The sequence below is a fragment of the Pungitius pungitius genome, chromosome 2, assembly GCF_949316345.1.
Source record: "Pungitius pungitius chromosome 2, fPunPun2.1, whole genome shotgun sequence".
NCBI lineage: Eukaryota > Metazoa > Chordata > Actinopteri > Perciformes > Gasterosteidae > Pungitius > Pungitius pungitius.
Window position 1 is genome coordinate 21,609,567 of NC_084901.1, and position 17,262 is coordinate 21,626,828.

The window sequence follows — 17,262 nt, forward strand, 5'->3', positions numbered from 1 at the left end:
GCAAATAGAACTGCATGTTGAAAACCTACACCCGCTTATATGAAATATGTGTTGATGTCTAATAGCAGGTGAATCACCCTCCTGACTAATTAATGAGGAATTAGTTGTTTTCGTACGGTTTGGTAATGGATCACGAGACATGCAGCAGACAGGACTTGTCCCGAGCAGTTAAGTAGCTGCGATGAGGCTCCATTAAGAAAGGAGACAGATATTCTGCGGGAAGAGGTATGTTTAGACCTACTTTAACTATTGATGACACACTCACTAACCCTATTGATCCATCGGTAATATAATCAGCACCACTCTGATATCTAATCATTAATATTTATTACAAAATGTTCCTCAAAATGGGGTAAAAAGGTCCAGCAAAGTACTGCAAAAGGTTTTCGAAAAAAGATGTTTTTCAAACGGATCTGAATGAACCGCAAACTGAGGATTTAAATCTGTGTTCCGCTGTTAACTGAGAGGGTTCCTCCATATCTGTTTTTGAAGAGTATTTTTTTGCAAAATGTTTAAGGACCTAAAACCATTGCAAACAATGTGAAAACAAAACCCTGCTCAACATATTCCATCTCTGTTGGGTCCCACGCTTGCTGGCTTGACATTAGCTAACATCTGTTGTACCATCACTCCGTGGCTCGCAATGAACAGCTTGAGATCATAGCTGGAACCAAAAGTGTTTATGGTCAACAACGTTAGCAAATCGCAAAGAAAAGTATCGAAAGTCAAACAATTTGAGAGATTCTAGCTCTGAAAGCAATAGTTTTGCAGCAATTGGATAATGGGAACGCTTACACAAAATTTTATTTATAGTTTTTATTAAATAAAGAGAGAAATACAAAATGCTCTGCCTTTGAATACTCAAGTAATTTGTGACCTAATTGGTACTTACAGCACAATAGTGCCAGAAAATGAGTTTTATATTGAACAGGGGCGTTAAATTAACACTATAAAGCAACATGGGGGATTAGTGAAGTTCAACAACAATGCATTCAAAATCAAATTAAGGCGTGATTTTTCATCTTAATTGTGCAGTCATCTCATTAATAAGTACGATGGATGACCTACATAGAGAGCAGTATTTTTCTGGCACTTTTCTCCATTTGAGATAATTAGGACAGTCCCCTCAACAACAAACGAGAGCATTGTATCCCAAAAGCCTCTTTTTTTTACAATTTAAGACAATTATTAACTGTTATTTTAACTGCTAAACACACTTGCAACTTGAGGGAAAAATAAAGCAGGGCTCCTAAAGTGTACTTAATTAAAATATCTATTTGACATTTTAGAATGTCTTAAGATTCTAAATGTATACAAAACACAGTCTGCGTAGCCTGCTTTTTAAACATTGTGTTTAATTCACCACAGTGTACGTATTATCAGTTGTACTTGCCCAATGCTGAGTACACAGCCGGTGCCGTTTCTGATGGGAGAGCATTTTCAATTATTAACTGATCTACCTCTGCTGGTGCTCATTTCCTCACAGATAAAAAGGCCTATTAGACGTATTTCCTCCTTGTAGATGGAATGAAATATCATGTGTTTTAATGGATAGGCCTATTTTAATCTCCCCATTAATACTTTAGTATGCAGGATATTATTGTTCTGTACCAATGACTATAATTAGTTTTGTTTAATAATCTATGTCAATCCTCAAATTGCTCACTTGCTTGGTTCCACATCTTGCTGATCATTAATTTGAGAGTCTTTAGCATGGTGGGATGAAGCTTACCCATGATTAGGTAAAATGGTGCGCTCAGTCATGTTTTAGGCATGAGATATAGGGAAGATGTTAATTATATACACAAAAAACAATTATTTTTCACAGGCAATTAAGTGTTTCTTTATTATTTATTTTTATAGGCTGTGTTATTGCATTTCTAGGGGTTTATATTTATTGTATTAAGGGCATGCATCATGCCAATAATCCTCCCTCAAGACAAAAGCTGTAAATAAATGTGAAAAACACTTGTTGGCTTGCCCTTTAGAAGAAAAGCAAATCATTTTTAAAACCATTAAGAATTTAGTTGCACCAATGAAGTCTATTGAATTTAAATAAGTAGTTCAAGTTAAGTCGATTAGTTATTTCACAAATTACCTTTTTAATTGACTCTTTCTCCCAGGGTAATACCTTTTTATCTGCAACTGTATTTTGAACCATACTTTTTCACTCACACATAATATATTTCTCTGAAGAATAATTTGCAAATGTTGGTTAGGTTACAAGATCAACTTTGCTGTTAACGTAGGAGGAGATCATTGGGCCGTTGGCTTAGAAACATCCTTAGTGTTACTGCCTCTTCATCATTTTTGATTAAATCCAGCACCAAGTTTATCAAGTAATATCTGTTTTTTTGGCACATTTAGGCCATTCCTTAAAAGGAGTGAATTAAGTGTTTTTTACCACAAGCTTTGTGCAAAAGGCAGGCTAATAAGTTAAATCAATAATATTTGATGAGTTGAGTTATTGCAAGTCAATCAAAGCAGTGATAAAATGCACCTACACTCATATGCATAACTAAACCTAATCCAGTTTCTAGTCCATCTGACTTGCATCCCGTTCCACAGCAAGAGGAAACATGGGCATGGAGCTGTTAGGTGCAGTTTACGTTTTATCGGCACACTCCAATACCTGTGAATCCATTAGAGCTCCCAAATAACTATAAAAAATTGCAGTGCGTGATGTAACCGTCCCCGGCATTGCTTGACGACAGCATTGTCACCCTTTCTTCTCTGGCTCTCCGCCTCCCTCTCTCCTCAATGGCAATGTCAAAATGGCAAAGCCCTCCAATCACATTACTGTATACCCAGGAACATTTAAATGCTAATGTTATAAGCTCACATGCCTAATATGATAAGCTGACAAGCTTATTATAAGCTCTGAAGTTTTAAGAGTTTCTTCCATTAGTTATCACAGGAGGCATTAAATTGCATCGCTGCACAGTGCCAGAAGGTATGGAGTTAAATTCCCCTGCATAAGAGATTATTTTGGCTGACTCCTGACAGCACTATACAGTGGCAGGATTGTACATGATGGTTTGTCAAGAGACGGGGAGATGCACAGGGAGTGGAGAGCAAGTGGTTTGAAATAGACGCGTATGAGTGTGAGCATGGGTGTCTTATCTACTAGTCTGCTCCATATATGTGGCTGTATAGTGGATAGTTTATCCGATAGAGAGACATTTCTGTCATCTTCGCGCTCCCTGTGTCCAGATAACCTATAAAGCAACAGACAGTGCTCATCAAAGTATTCAATTATGCCATGCGCATCACAAAACTATAACAACCCGCACTGGTGATGCGTTCTTTTTTTTTTGAGAATACATTTCTTTTAATGTTTATAAAAGATGAGGAAGCAAATCGCCAAATCATTAACTCGGGTCAATCTGCAGAACTTTACCACAAAATCCGACTTTTTAGGAAGTAAGATGTGTTATGGAAGTGGCTGTTAACATCCTATTGATACTTTTCGAAATTGTGGTTTTATATGATTTAAAAACAAAATTCCAAAATAATATCCAGGTCAAATACAATCCTCGAAGAACCCAACAGGACACCTGGCATACCCAGCACTCTCAATAGACTGGTATTTCCCTACTGACTTCCAAAATTATAAAACAACAGATGGTGAAACTTTAATAGCTTCTCAATGGAAAAATACTGTTGTTCCTTAAATGTATTAGCAACAATATGACATGTGTCATGTTTGCTTCTGCGTGGTTGTCCAGTCGTTTCTTGATCTGTGTGAAAGCAATTTGAGAACCACCAAAAACTTTAGTCAGATTTCTCAGATTGCCAAACACACGAAACCGATTCAAATAATGTCCGCTCAGGTCAGCAATAAATGGCAACAGTTCCAATATTGTTTCTCTACCTCCTTTCCAGTCGTGACAATTCCTTTTGATTTTCACAAAACCAAGTCTAAGAGATCTTAAGGGGAAACCATGTCATTTTCCATGATTCAATTGAGTCATTTACATTTGGAGTATTTACAGTTTAATCAGGTCCTCTCTTCGGCAGCAGTGCCACTGATCGTTGGATGATATACTTTGGACACATTATGAAAAGACCGGATGCAAACAACCGGCACCGGCCTTGCTCCATGAACATTTGCCGGTCTCAATTAGTCAGTGATACTGCATCTGAGTAACAGCTGGCAGCTTCTGTCTGTCTAATCTCTCAATGCAGCTGTGCTGGAACAGGCAACATGCTAGCCTAATTAGCCATGCTGTCTCCATGGGAAAATGAAGCCTTGAGGTCTTAGATCAATGTTGCCGTCCCTTATTCACTCTCCTCCTCCGCCGTGCAAAACCAGGAACGCTCGGAGCCTCTCGGAAAAAAACAATAAAAATCCATTGTTGTAACTGAAATGATTTCATCACCCCCAGTAAAGAATGCTGTGTTTCTGTTCACCCAAAGAGATGTTTAAATACGCGACAAAATTATGCACATGCGTCTCGCTTTGTGGCCGCATTCGTGTCAATTTTCTACCTCGCGACAGATGTGATTTTAAATTAATTGGAACAGGTTACATTTTACACACAAACACACACACAGAGACACACAGACAAGTATACGCAAACACACACAGAAACAACTGAAGCGGTTAAAGGTTCCTGTGTTGAACTGCTCATATTTTCTTCTTTTTTTCCCCCTGTACTTGAGTATGGATGGGGAATTTAATTTTGCCGTGAGCATTGGCAAACTTGCTTTGGCACTTATTGGACTAGTTTGTTGTGATCATCTCAAGAAGAGAGTAAAATGATTTACTTGTATGCTTTACAACCAAGGGACTTGGAAATGGACCTTTTTGTGCTTTACTTAAAGACTGCATCCCCAGTCTCCGATGTTACGGGAGTTACCGTGAAAAGAATTGCTTTGTCTGCATACTAGACCTACATGAAACCTGTCGGCAAAATGAGATATGATAGATGATCTGTCTGTATATTTTGGTCTAACATAGCTATGAAATTAATTAAACCTTCATCAGCAGTACAACAAAAAATGATCTTGGCCCAAATTGTCTCACTTCCAGTTATTTGGGGAGCGCTAGATAACACAGAATACAGTACATAACTGTCATATACAGTGATTTATAGATAAATTATTCTTTAATAAATGATGGCTACAAAGTTTGTTGTACACTGAAAATGTTCTCTTTTCAGTTTGTTTATAGTTTTTAAATAGAAACAAATATATTGTGTTTTTCCCCATTACAAAATCCAATTGGAAAAGTGCATTTAGGCCATTGCCTGCAGATAAAAAACAGAATGGATTTTACATCACTTTGCAAGTCATTGTAAAATATTGTGTTCTCTTTTTTCTTCATTCGGCAATTCCAACTTGCTGACTCTGAAGCCATTGCTTTAGGGATTTTGGGAAGTTTTACTTCTTTTTTACGGTTGTCAGGCTGTTTTGTTTGGTGTGGAGATTCGTGGTGTCATTGCTACGACCCCTGTTTGCTGTAACCCCCCCCCCCCCTCCACCTTCCCCTTCCTCCACCCCTGCTCAGCAGGGCCCAGCTTGGGTCACAAACCTGTAATAAACAGGAGGGGCCAAGGCTCGATTTGGGAAAAATGGGCACTTTCCGCGGCATCTGAAAACGTCTAGAGTAATGCACTAAATTATTGGGGTCACTGACTCCACCCGCTCTGTTGATTTGTCTGTGGACACAGAAGGCTCACACTGACATTGAAGGACATTTTTCTACCACCAAGGACTGTAAATTAAGAGACATGCCTGCACCGGACCAGCTTATGTGAGGCAACATGATTGAAGTGTTGCACACCCTTGCTGATGCAAACAAACACACAAACACAACCCCTGCGAGGGTGTAAGGTTAAAAGTGTAGTGTGTTTGTGTTAATACGAACGCGTAGTTTCTATGTTAATATGTGTAATAATGTCTTACACATATCTGTCATTCAACCAAAAAACGTACGCACACAAAGCACCAAGCCCAAGCCTGTATTTCTAAACATCCGGCTTCCGCAGAGTTGCACAATTGCAGCTAATCAGCCTAATGAGCCAAAGATTGCAGCAGTAATCAGGCGTCATTAGGTTTATGAGTATTTATTATCTGTGGCACGGAATTAATAAAGAAGAGCACCTCTTGTTGATGACACACAAAGGAGAGAAGCCCTGCAATCTGTTTATAAATGACTCTATGTCACCTGGCGACCACAACTCAACAGGCCAGGTCGTCCATCAATGTTGAGGCCTGACACACAGAAGATAGATGTACTTCCCTGTTCTGACCTGAATGTTAGACGTTGCAAAGCCGGCACAAAGAGCCACACGTGGTCCAGGGTATCGTGTAGAGCTGTGCCTCTTGTTTCCCTCCCTGTTGTATGCGCACAGGTTTGTGGCCGAGCCTCACAGCACATGGAAGTGTGGAGAGTCGATTTGTTTGCCTTCAGTTCCAACCGCGCCTCATCATGTTTCCCTGTGAGCAGGGTTTCATGCTGATTCCGGCCAGTTTCGGGGTGACCAGGGATGATGTTTCCATGACGGTCTCCTCCTCCATGTGTCTCCCTTTTTATTTTAGCTGCTTGCAAGGGATGTCGTGCATTTTAGGAATCAACATACTTAAAGAGGCCACCCAGTTCAGTTCTTGCAAGCTTTCTTTATAAAAGGATTTAGAACTGCATTTTCTTCCTTTGAGGGTGAATATACAGTATTTATGAGATAGAAAGTCACAGAGCTACAGACAGCACGACTTGGGAGGCTGGCAGTGTGAGGGAGATGGATTTGTGTGACGTGTCGATGTGTGTGAAATACAACCTGCGCATGGCTTGTATCCTTTGATTCCTCTTGGGAAAGCAGTACACAGAGATTAGAGGGGATATTGTGAGAGAGCAGTTTTATCTGTGCCGGTTATATGCTTTACTGTGCCACTCGGATTAGAGCCCTGTGCATCTCTTTAACCCGCAAAGGAGCTGACACGGTCAAGCTCTATTCAGGAAAACATGATTGTTTCAGTATATATTGTTGTCATTGTTGTTATGCTGTATTCACTGTCTCTCGACTGAAGCACACCCTTAGCACAGAGAGATCGCTTTTGGGAGGCTGAGAGTTATTTCACTACAGAGGTAAATAACAAAACAAAATATCCATAGCAAACGGGGAAAAAAAAACTTTTTGGCTTGCGGTTCAAGCAGCAATTGACCAGATCTACTGTGTTTAACATTAGTATTTTTCGATTAATACAACATTGTATTAAAACAACATCAATTCCGCACTGCACGTGATCAGTGTTTATGGGCAAAGCGGTCCCGCTCCCGCAGCCACAGATCAAGCTCACTGTATCTGAAAACAGTCTTACATTAGCCAAGAGCTATTTCACAGGGACAGCCAAGCAGAAAAATAATTCAAAGGTTTGCTTATCAAGGAAGCCAGTATGAAAGTTCAACAAATGATTATTCCAGAGTCAATGTTCACATAACTGGTGGTCTGAAATAGGAATGGATGTCAGACGGAGATTCGTATTCAGTGCAATAATTATCAGGAACAAAAGAGGAGGATGGAACATGGAAGCCGCCAACGATGCGGCTATCACCCTACAATGTGACCAACAGAATCAGTCTGGTGAAAACTATTCCTTTTTTGGTTTGCCACACATTGGCGTCGCACTTCATACGCCCGCTTTCTTTGACATAATATATACTGTGTATTTGTACATGTATAAATATTGGAGGAAAAATACAAACTAGATACATCTTCACATTTTCCGCAGAGGCAGTTCAATCGGGCGAGTTGCATGTTTGCTTATATCGAGACATGATAGTCTATTTTCAGTTGTTTCCATGACTATTAAGGTATTGTGTCGAAGCAAGTTTCTTCTCATTTCCATTCCAAAAATCTATTCATCAAAAGGAAAAATGCATGAACCCATTGGTAATAAGGTGCTATGAAATGTTTTTCGAAAGTGCTGCGGTTGGAATCAACAGTCATTTATAAGCTTCTGTTCCTCTGACATGTGTAAAAGTCTATTCAGTGTGTTTTATCAGGTCAAGATGTCTTTTCAGCCCAGTTGTAACTACTACTGACAATCATGGTGCCCAGAAGATGATTGATGTCATTTTTAGTGCCCTGATCTTGTAAATTTGTATTTGTGCCTGTTGAAGTATATGAGCGTGTCGACATTGTCAATGAAAAAAATAAAAAAGATTCCTCATTGTTAAAAGTCATTTCTGATCTAATATTGTGATGGTAAATTTAACGCGAAACTAAAGTTGGCATTAAGCCATTTTATATAATCTGTTTACATTAATGATCATGTATGAGGGAGAAAAATGATTTAACTAATGTTGCAGACTGTTACAATCTTTTAATTGTTTCAATTGTTTCCCTTGCCCCAAAACTAGAGCACAAAATATATTGGATTAGTTCAACTGCATACTATTCCAGGGATGAAATCCATCAAGACCATCCATCATCCATCATTTTGATCAGTTTGAAGTTCCTTGAAGGTATATACTGTAAAATGATCATGGGGATTGAGGGGGGGCATCGATAGAAATGGTTAATAACCATTAAATACTATCCTCATATATCACGTTAAAAAAGGTTTTGTGACCTTGGTTCTTTGTTTTCACCACCTCTGGTGAGTCTCTGTGCAGCTTTGTATTGGTGGAACACAGGTGATCGTGAGTTGGGAATAACGTGCAGTCTGATATTAAAGTGCTGTGTTGTGGAAAATTTTCTCATGCAATCGGGAATCAGTTGTAAAGTCTCTTGTGAATCAAAGTTGGATTTTCTGTTTATTTCTTGCAAGGAAGAAGAGGTCCGCAACAGCTCTACATGGACAGGCAGTGGCAAGCTTCTTCTTAATGTTTGAGAGCAACGCGGCTATATTTATACATCGACACCTTGGTTTTGTTATGCTAAAGAGTTTGAGACAGGCAAGGAGGTCACAGACCTAAAGGAAAACTCAAGGTGCTTACAACAGATGTTTGATTAGATCTAGGACTATGGCCGAAGAAATTCACACCTTCTCCTTCCTCCACACAGCGGTGTTATGCAAAGACAAATGGGATCAAAGAGGAGAGGTGCTCTGAGATTCTTCTGCTCAGATAGTTCCCACACAGCTGGGGTCTTGGAACTTCCTCAGAATTAAAGTCATGATTGGCTTTAGACATTAATGTAATAAAACATTATGGCATCAATATATTTTGCCATTACAGCTGCCACATGGTTGCACAAAGCTGCCGTTATGTTAGCTGCCACACAGGTTCACTGGCAGCTTTGTCGAATCTCTAAACCCAATCTGTGAAAATACACAGATTGGCTACCATTCATTGTGTGCTTTCTCCAAGTGCAGTAAAGCATAAAAGCATTGTTAGCTGAAACACAGTGAAAAGAAAGCCAATGAACAAAAGAAACACACTTCATTTGAACTAAATGATTAGTTAAAGCTGATATAGTCATTTAAATGATTTATACCAAAAGCGCTATTGTTTAGCTTTGGCTAACATCTTACGGCTGATATAACACATCCAGATCTTACCTTTGTAATTGTGTTTGTGGCTGAACGATATAGTTTGTTCTCCCTGCTCCCTTACTGCGGCACAATGCCTGTTGAAAAACCTTATAGATGGCATTGCTCCCGGGAGTGACCAGGCTAGCTGGCTCCAAATGACAAAGTGATCACACACTTTTAGATAATATTTTCAAGTAATCAGTTCTAACAGGGTCTCCATAAAGCTGTGACTTTTCAAGCTCAAGACATACCCTTGAATAGAACTTTTGACATAAAAGTAAGTGAGTTAACACCTATTTATTAAGACAAGTGTACCATACCATCTCATTGTCATCTATATCAAATTATGTCACGGACACTGCAGCCATAGACAAATGTTAGGAAATGTTTGGGGACTGGATGGATTCCACCAAAAGCCAACATGCTCATTTCAGGTAAAGAAAAAAAGGACGGGGCAGAAAGAGGATGAAGGGCCCAGGCCCTGATGATGATAAATGTGACACTTTGAATCATATGTTTTTACTAAAATTATCTGACAGACCAAAGGAAGATTTATGAGGCTGTGAAATATTTGTATTTCTTCTCCGGCTCCGCAATGGATGTGCCCTGGCACAGTCAGCACGAATTCAAACACAGCTGGCCTGCTCAGGGATATTCATCTACCTTCATTAAGAATGCCAAAGTGACTCTGAAGATGCAATTCATTAATCCTCGGCAGTGAACAGTGTTCTTCATATTGTTATGGAAAATCAATGTGATTGAGCTGGAGGGCTGCCAGGGTGGGCTGCTGTTGAGGAGCCGAGGAACACAGTCTAATTTATGCAGGCATCACCAGATCAAAGAAAAAAATCCCCAAACACATCACACAATGTTAGCCTTACTTAACCACAGGGTCAAAATCCTCTCAGAACAACCGTGTGTTTGCAGTGCAGGTGGGTATCTGACAAGGTGTGAATGAGAATGATGGATAATATTGCACCACTTTGCTTCATTCTGCAGTTGGCCCTGTCGCGGATCTACAGGTCCTCAGCCCACGCATTCATCACTTGTTAAACAAATATTTTATATATATTAGTATATTAAGCTATAAAAAAGAAGAAAATACATGCTTCTAATCAAGCTATGGGGAGGAGTCAGTGGACAACGCTGTTTCAATTTAGTATTATGGACTAGAAGGATTATACCTCAGTCAAGTTACATTTGAATCCTTCAAGGCTTTGAGACTAGTGGTGCATTTAACGAAATATAATAGAAAATATAAACTTTGACTGGTTTGGAAACAAATTTCCATATTATTTGCATATGGCACTAATAAAATCCATAAACTCTGAGGATTTCTAAAACAATCCTGACTTTTGAAATGATCCCTCACCATAAAGATTGGGAGTGAGCGAGAGCAAATGATTATCTGGGGGTCCAATTTGATTCAACTGCAATACTAAAACTGCCATTTTATATTAATGAAATATATATTTTTTTAAACTAAATTTCAATATGTCAAGGGCTCAGTGAGCCCATAAGTGTGCTTTAGCTAAGTCTTAGGAGTCTGGAAGAGATGAGCAACAGATTCTGTGGCTGTTCCAAGATTATGTTGAGTATCATCATTTTCCGGGCCCACAGCCCCTGCCTGATGCCAACTGAATCCTTAAAGCTTACATTTTAGGAATTCAGAGCAGCATGTAGTGTGTAGATCAGGGATGCTCAATAGGTTGATCGCGATTGACCAGTCGATCGCCAAGCCAGTGGCAGCAGATGGCCTGCCATTGAAAAGAAAATCACGTCACGGTCGACCGCGGCAGCTAAACTAATGCTAATGCTAATTAGCGATCCATGCTTACTAAAGGACGCATTACATTTCATTCAAAAGTGCAAGTCATCCGAGTTAAGGTAATGACCAACGATGTGTGGAATGGTTTTGACGGTCCCCTCGCGTCTGACAGGCGAGGCTTGTTGTTTTTTCATATTGAAAAAGTGTGGGCACCCCTGCTATAGATTGGTCAACTTTTTTTTCTTTCTTCAAAAAAAATCAGGGCAGGTGCGGCATTGTGTTTTGGGTGATGAATATTCATGCTTATAAGACTATTTGGGAAAACCAAAAGGAAGAAATGTTCCATGTTAGTGTGAAAATAGGGGGAATAAAGACTGGCATAATGTGGAGGAAGTAATTTCATCTCCAACATGTGGTACTAAAATTGTTGTTTTTGATAAATACATAAATTAAATACTGACTGCTGAATACTGCTCGTGTCAAACTTAGAGGGAATAAGGAAATCTGCCATATGACATTTCAAGTCAATTACCATTGGGAGAAACTGCATTTCAGGAAATTTAACCACCTAGTTTGTGATTAAATATTATTTGATTAAATGTAGTCGATAATAATCAAATAGTAAGGAACTTGCCTTAGGGGCACTTCAAAGCTGGTATCCATAACTCTTCTATAAATGATCATTTGTTGATCATGCCATAACATAAAACATTACCAACGTTCACAATGGTTGGAGAGTGGTGGTGGTGGTGTTAGCTAACACCAATGTTAACTTTCCAAGATGCACCTGTCCTGCTCGGTGGTGCCAATATGAAGTCTGTCCACAGCCAGAGACAGCAGACTGGCAGTGACAAGTTTCACACAGTTTTTTTTTTTTTCTTTGTCACACATCCAAACCATCGGCGTGAGCCTGGAAGTATCATACTACACTGACATGTCTTTTCTGTAATTGCTGCTTCCAATAAAACACAGGCCTTCCACAACAATTGCTTGAGTTTTCTGTAATTTTTCAATTGAATTTGCCTCTCACCTCTGCAAGGGGAAAACAACGTGCAGAATAGTGAGCTTGAATAATGGATTCCAGTGACTGTCACAGTCACAGGCTTATCCACAAGTAATTTGGCTTTAGGTTTTCTCAACACTGTTTCTTTAGTTTTGGTATGTCTTTTGCATGGTAGTAGACAGTGGCAGGGACAGAAGGACAATTTTCAGTCCCATCGGAATCATCCCAATATAACTTTGTGTCACTTTCTACTTGCAGTCTGCCTTCTAGCATCCGGCTCCAACAGGGCTCGATAGTGGGAGCAATGTATGCAACTGTATTAACTAGAGAGCTAGTTAACTCCATAACAAAAGCTAAACAAGTGATTAACGTGTAATGACCAACGAGCATGACGACTACATCGCCTAAACCCATTTACATAATCTCACCTTGATGTTTCAGATAAATTCATAACTGCGTAATCAAAAATTTCACTGGCAATCGCAGCACCAAAGGATGTCAGCCTTTGCCCTGTTGGCATCGTATCATTGGCTACTTGTGTATGTTTAATTAGTGTTGAGAACTGACAGGCCCACTGCTCCAAGTTCCTTGATGTTCGCCGGTTGCCTTTGGCACCACTGACCACATAATCATTGCTGGGCACATCAGGGACAGGGCTTGATTTTCAAAGCCTTTCGCTCTACTGATTCGCTGTGCATCCATGAGATTGATCACAGTGGTTTATCTGTGGCAACATGTGCTTCATCCCTTCAGATTTGAGAGGTGGTTGCCTGAAGGGGTTGTGTCCTTGCTCCAGCTCTGGCTGAGGCACCACACGAGCTGAGAGGGGAGGGGGGGGGGGGGGGTTACCATGACGGCAATAAAGCCATGGCCCATCAGAAGTAGCCTGTGGCCCCCTTGTGATTAAAGCAGGGAGCGGCAGAAAGAGGAACAGAGGGAAAACGTGGAAAGATAAAGACAGAGAGAGGGATAGAAAGAGAGAGAACGGAACATACTACAAACTGTTCCCTCAAAAGAGAACAGATAAGTGTGGCCTAACATTCATTAGGTCTTCAACTCAGTCAGACCAACATTCTCGCTCTCTCTCTTCCTCCCCCTGTAAACTGTCAACAAATCAAGAGATTAAAACATTGCTGCAAGCTTGATGGAAAAAAATATATATAGTAAAAAAAAACTCTCTGTACACAAGGCTGTGCTTGGGTGAATCCATTGTATAATATTCCCCTCACATTGAAGACAAAGACAGGAAAAAGAATCCCCACGGTGATTACAAGGCCAGAGTGGAATTTGAATAGATAGAAATAAATGTAGTGGCACTAAATCAAAGCAGGAGGTAGTTGCTAGTTTTTGGTATTCAGAAGATGGTGCTATTTGTAAGAATATGCATTGTATTCATGAATCTGTTTATTTGCTTCCTGTGGCTTTCACAGCTGCCCTCTGCACAAAGATTGTGTTTTATCAACAATGCATGACACAGCTAGGAGTCCATGTTACCAATATATGCACATTCTGTATTAATTTGTTTCCAAAAAAAAGAACATACATGAATAAAATATGTTGACATCAATACTTTTAAGATGAAATTGGAGCTCGTACACTCCCCATTGTTCAGGAGACGACCTATATTTCCACTGCTGCTGCTCCCGCTACTGCTGTAGATTTTTACGTCAATCATAAAATATCCTATTTCTTAATATTATTAGCACTTAGAAATAACAGCTTTGGCATTGCATTGTGAAAAGACGTTCAGAGGAAATCTAAATACACCACAATCTTGCATCAGACAGCTTTAATCTGAAGCACTCATCCACGCCTTCATCACCTCTCAACTCGACGATGGCAACAGCATCCACTACGGCACATCCCCTAAAATCATCAACAACCTACAAGACATCCAGAATTCAGCTGCCCGTCTACTCTCCCACTCTGGCACCAGAGATCACATCACCCCCGTCCTTCAAAAGCTCCACCCACGTAGCAAAGAACTCAGTTCAAGATTCTACTCATCACTTACAAAGCCCTTCACAACCTCGAAAGTTATCATGGCATTCATTAATTAGAATAAATATGCTTGATCACTGTTAATTGTCCTAGAAATTGTACTGACAACAGAAATGCACCGTAATTTGGAAATCATTCAATATTGTGAATTTTACATGAATCACTTTTAAAAATGTATTTTGTTAATGTTGAATATACAGACCATCGTGCACTGTAAAAATTGTTGAAAATACGCTGAAATACTGCGACCTGTGGTTGCCAGAACTCCACCGTAAAAATGACAGCGTCAACGTATTAGACATTACAGGATGTTTTTTAAACTGTAAATTTCACAGTTCAAAACCGTTATTTGGTTACGGTAATTTACTTTAAAAACAATATACGGTAAAATACCGGTAGCTGTGGTTGCCTGAACTTCACCTTAAATACGACGTCCATGTATAAGACATTATGGTATGTTCTTTGGCAGTTGTAAATTTTCTTCTTTCCACGGCCCAAGTGGAAATTTTCTTTTTTCCACTGTCCAAAAACACTCTAGTGCGGATACGACTTTGAATGGTTTGTGTCACTACGTCTCTTGCCCGAGTCCGTCCCCTCCCACTCCCCCTGCAATCCACCTCAACTGTGAAATTTACAGTGGCCAAAACACCATACTGTAATGTCTTATCTGTCTATACTATTTGTTTTTTAATATTAATTTGCCGTAGACAAATAACGGTTTTGATTTTTGTTTTTTACAGTGTACTTACCTCCCCCCGCCCTTCTCTGTATTGGACCAGGGTAACAGGGCCTTCTCCGTTACTGCATGCACCCTCCCTCCTCCGGAACTCTCAGTCACTCGCCATGTTCAAAACGCTACTTCAAATGCTATTTGTGATGCTTTTCAACCATGTTTTTGTTTTGTTTTATACAGTGATTCACTCTTGTCACTCTTGTCTATATTGCTATTTCCTTTGAAAGTAATTCATACAACCTTTCACACATAAAAAATGCAATCAGATAAAATGTTTCTGTTTTTTGGCTGGGTGATCTTGTCCAAGTCTTCTTCCTCACGGCAGCGCCGCTTTGCACTAGTTATAAAAGAGAGAGGGAGTGTTGGCGGAGGATAGAGAGGAAAGTTAGGGTAATTTACACTATTTTAAGCAAACTCAAGTCAGAGCGTATTCCACATGAGACCTCAAGAACACTTTTAGACGGTCAGAAAACTGCGTTAGTGCAGTGTAGCCAGAAGAACGAGATCATTATTTCCATTGCACTTGCTACATATACTGTAAGCCAGAGACAAGTCCAGAGGGTAGGGAATTGGCATTGATTTTTCTTTAGAAATTGATTTTTCTCTTCACTGACAACAGTGTGAAGGCCTAAAACATACCAACAGGAGTGAATATGAACAGTAGTAGTTCATAGAGTACTTATTCCAACAATAACAACCTTTCATACAGTGCTGTGCTCCAAACCTCAAATCAAGGTAGTATGTATCAGCATTTTTAGACCAAAAGATATTTTCCATTTTTCCCCTTACAATTGAAAATCAAATCTTGCTGTACTGTGGGGCGAATATTTGCAAATATGTTTCAAATGGGTCCTTTGACCTCTCACCACAAGAAATGTGAATGACAATGAGTTTTACGGAAAACTACAAAAGGAAAAAGAAATTGTCAATGTGGGTTTGTCAGGGTTAAAGACATGATTATGTGTCCTTCTACTATGGCCTTGTTGTACTGGAATGCATTATTAAAAATTGATTAAAAATGCTAATCCAGTAGACTAACCTTACATGTTTTACTGGAGATTAAAACCAACGTCTTCCACAATTTACCTTAAAAAACGAAAAAATATTTTCTAGGTAAAAGCAATAATTTAATAAGTTTGGCTATTGTGAACGTAAAAGGATTCTATGTGGAACGCTCTGTTTTTACTGTGAAGGAGCTGAAGGAAGTCAAACTACCAGCATCCTAACACCATAGGCATAGTAGAATACCCATTCACTCATGCCTGACTACGTTTTTTATATTTTCTGTATTAATAATGGCTTTCTAATGGCTGTGATACAACATCTAATTTATTTCTGTTCCATCCGTCTATTTTTAACAGTGGAAAAACCACTTTCTCAACTAACTAAAACAGAGGTATGGGGCAAATTTAGGGAGCAAAAGTTGTAGTTGGCAACATTTCCTTGTGACAGTTGTACATTATGTCTAAGATGCGAGATTTGCTGTGTGGTGGGGAAATGACTCTAAATAGAAATCTTCTCCAAATCTCAACCCATGCAGCTCTTTAGGTATTTAGACATGCAAACTGAGTTTTCATAAAGCCCTGAGCTCTGCTGATTCCTTCACCCAGTTATCCACACACTTACTCCACAATTCTCCTGCTCTCTTCTTGAATGTATTTCGCTCTGCAGTATATTTTAATGAGAAAACGTCAATAACTGTTACTCTGTACCATGGCTGTGGCAACCGACAACATGATTATTTAGGTTATAGGTCAGCTCACTGTGTTTGACAGCGATTAGCATGGCCTGTCTCCCTGCTTTGGCAGCTGTGCATAAAGTCTTGTAAATATGAGCCATATTAATGTAATTATGCAAAATCATGGGGTGCAAAAGCTGTCCAGAACTGACATATTTCATTCAATTAGGGTACACTAATGCAACTGATGGTCTTACTTTTAGAACTAACACATATTCTCAACAGATCTCATCGCTGTGAGCTATTTGAAACACTTCCAGTTTTGCATTGACAGAGCTTGTATGGAGTGAGGTGCTGCAAAAATAAGAAGAATCCAGTGAGGTTTTGAGAAAAGACGGGATTAGTGGGTCTTTCTCTGCCTCTGTACTTAATACATCCATCAGTGTGCAGAGGACGTAATTATTCCTGAAAGGTGGAACCACGAAGTGGCTTTTACGCTTGTAGAAAGCATTCCTCAGAATGATGACCGAAGGAAGTGAGATCCGAAGCAATTAACTCCTGAAGGAGGAAAGTTTCATGGCTCTAAATCTTACTGCTGC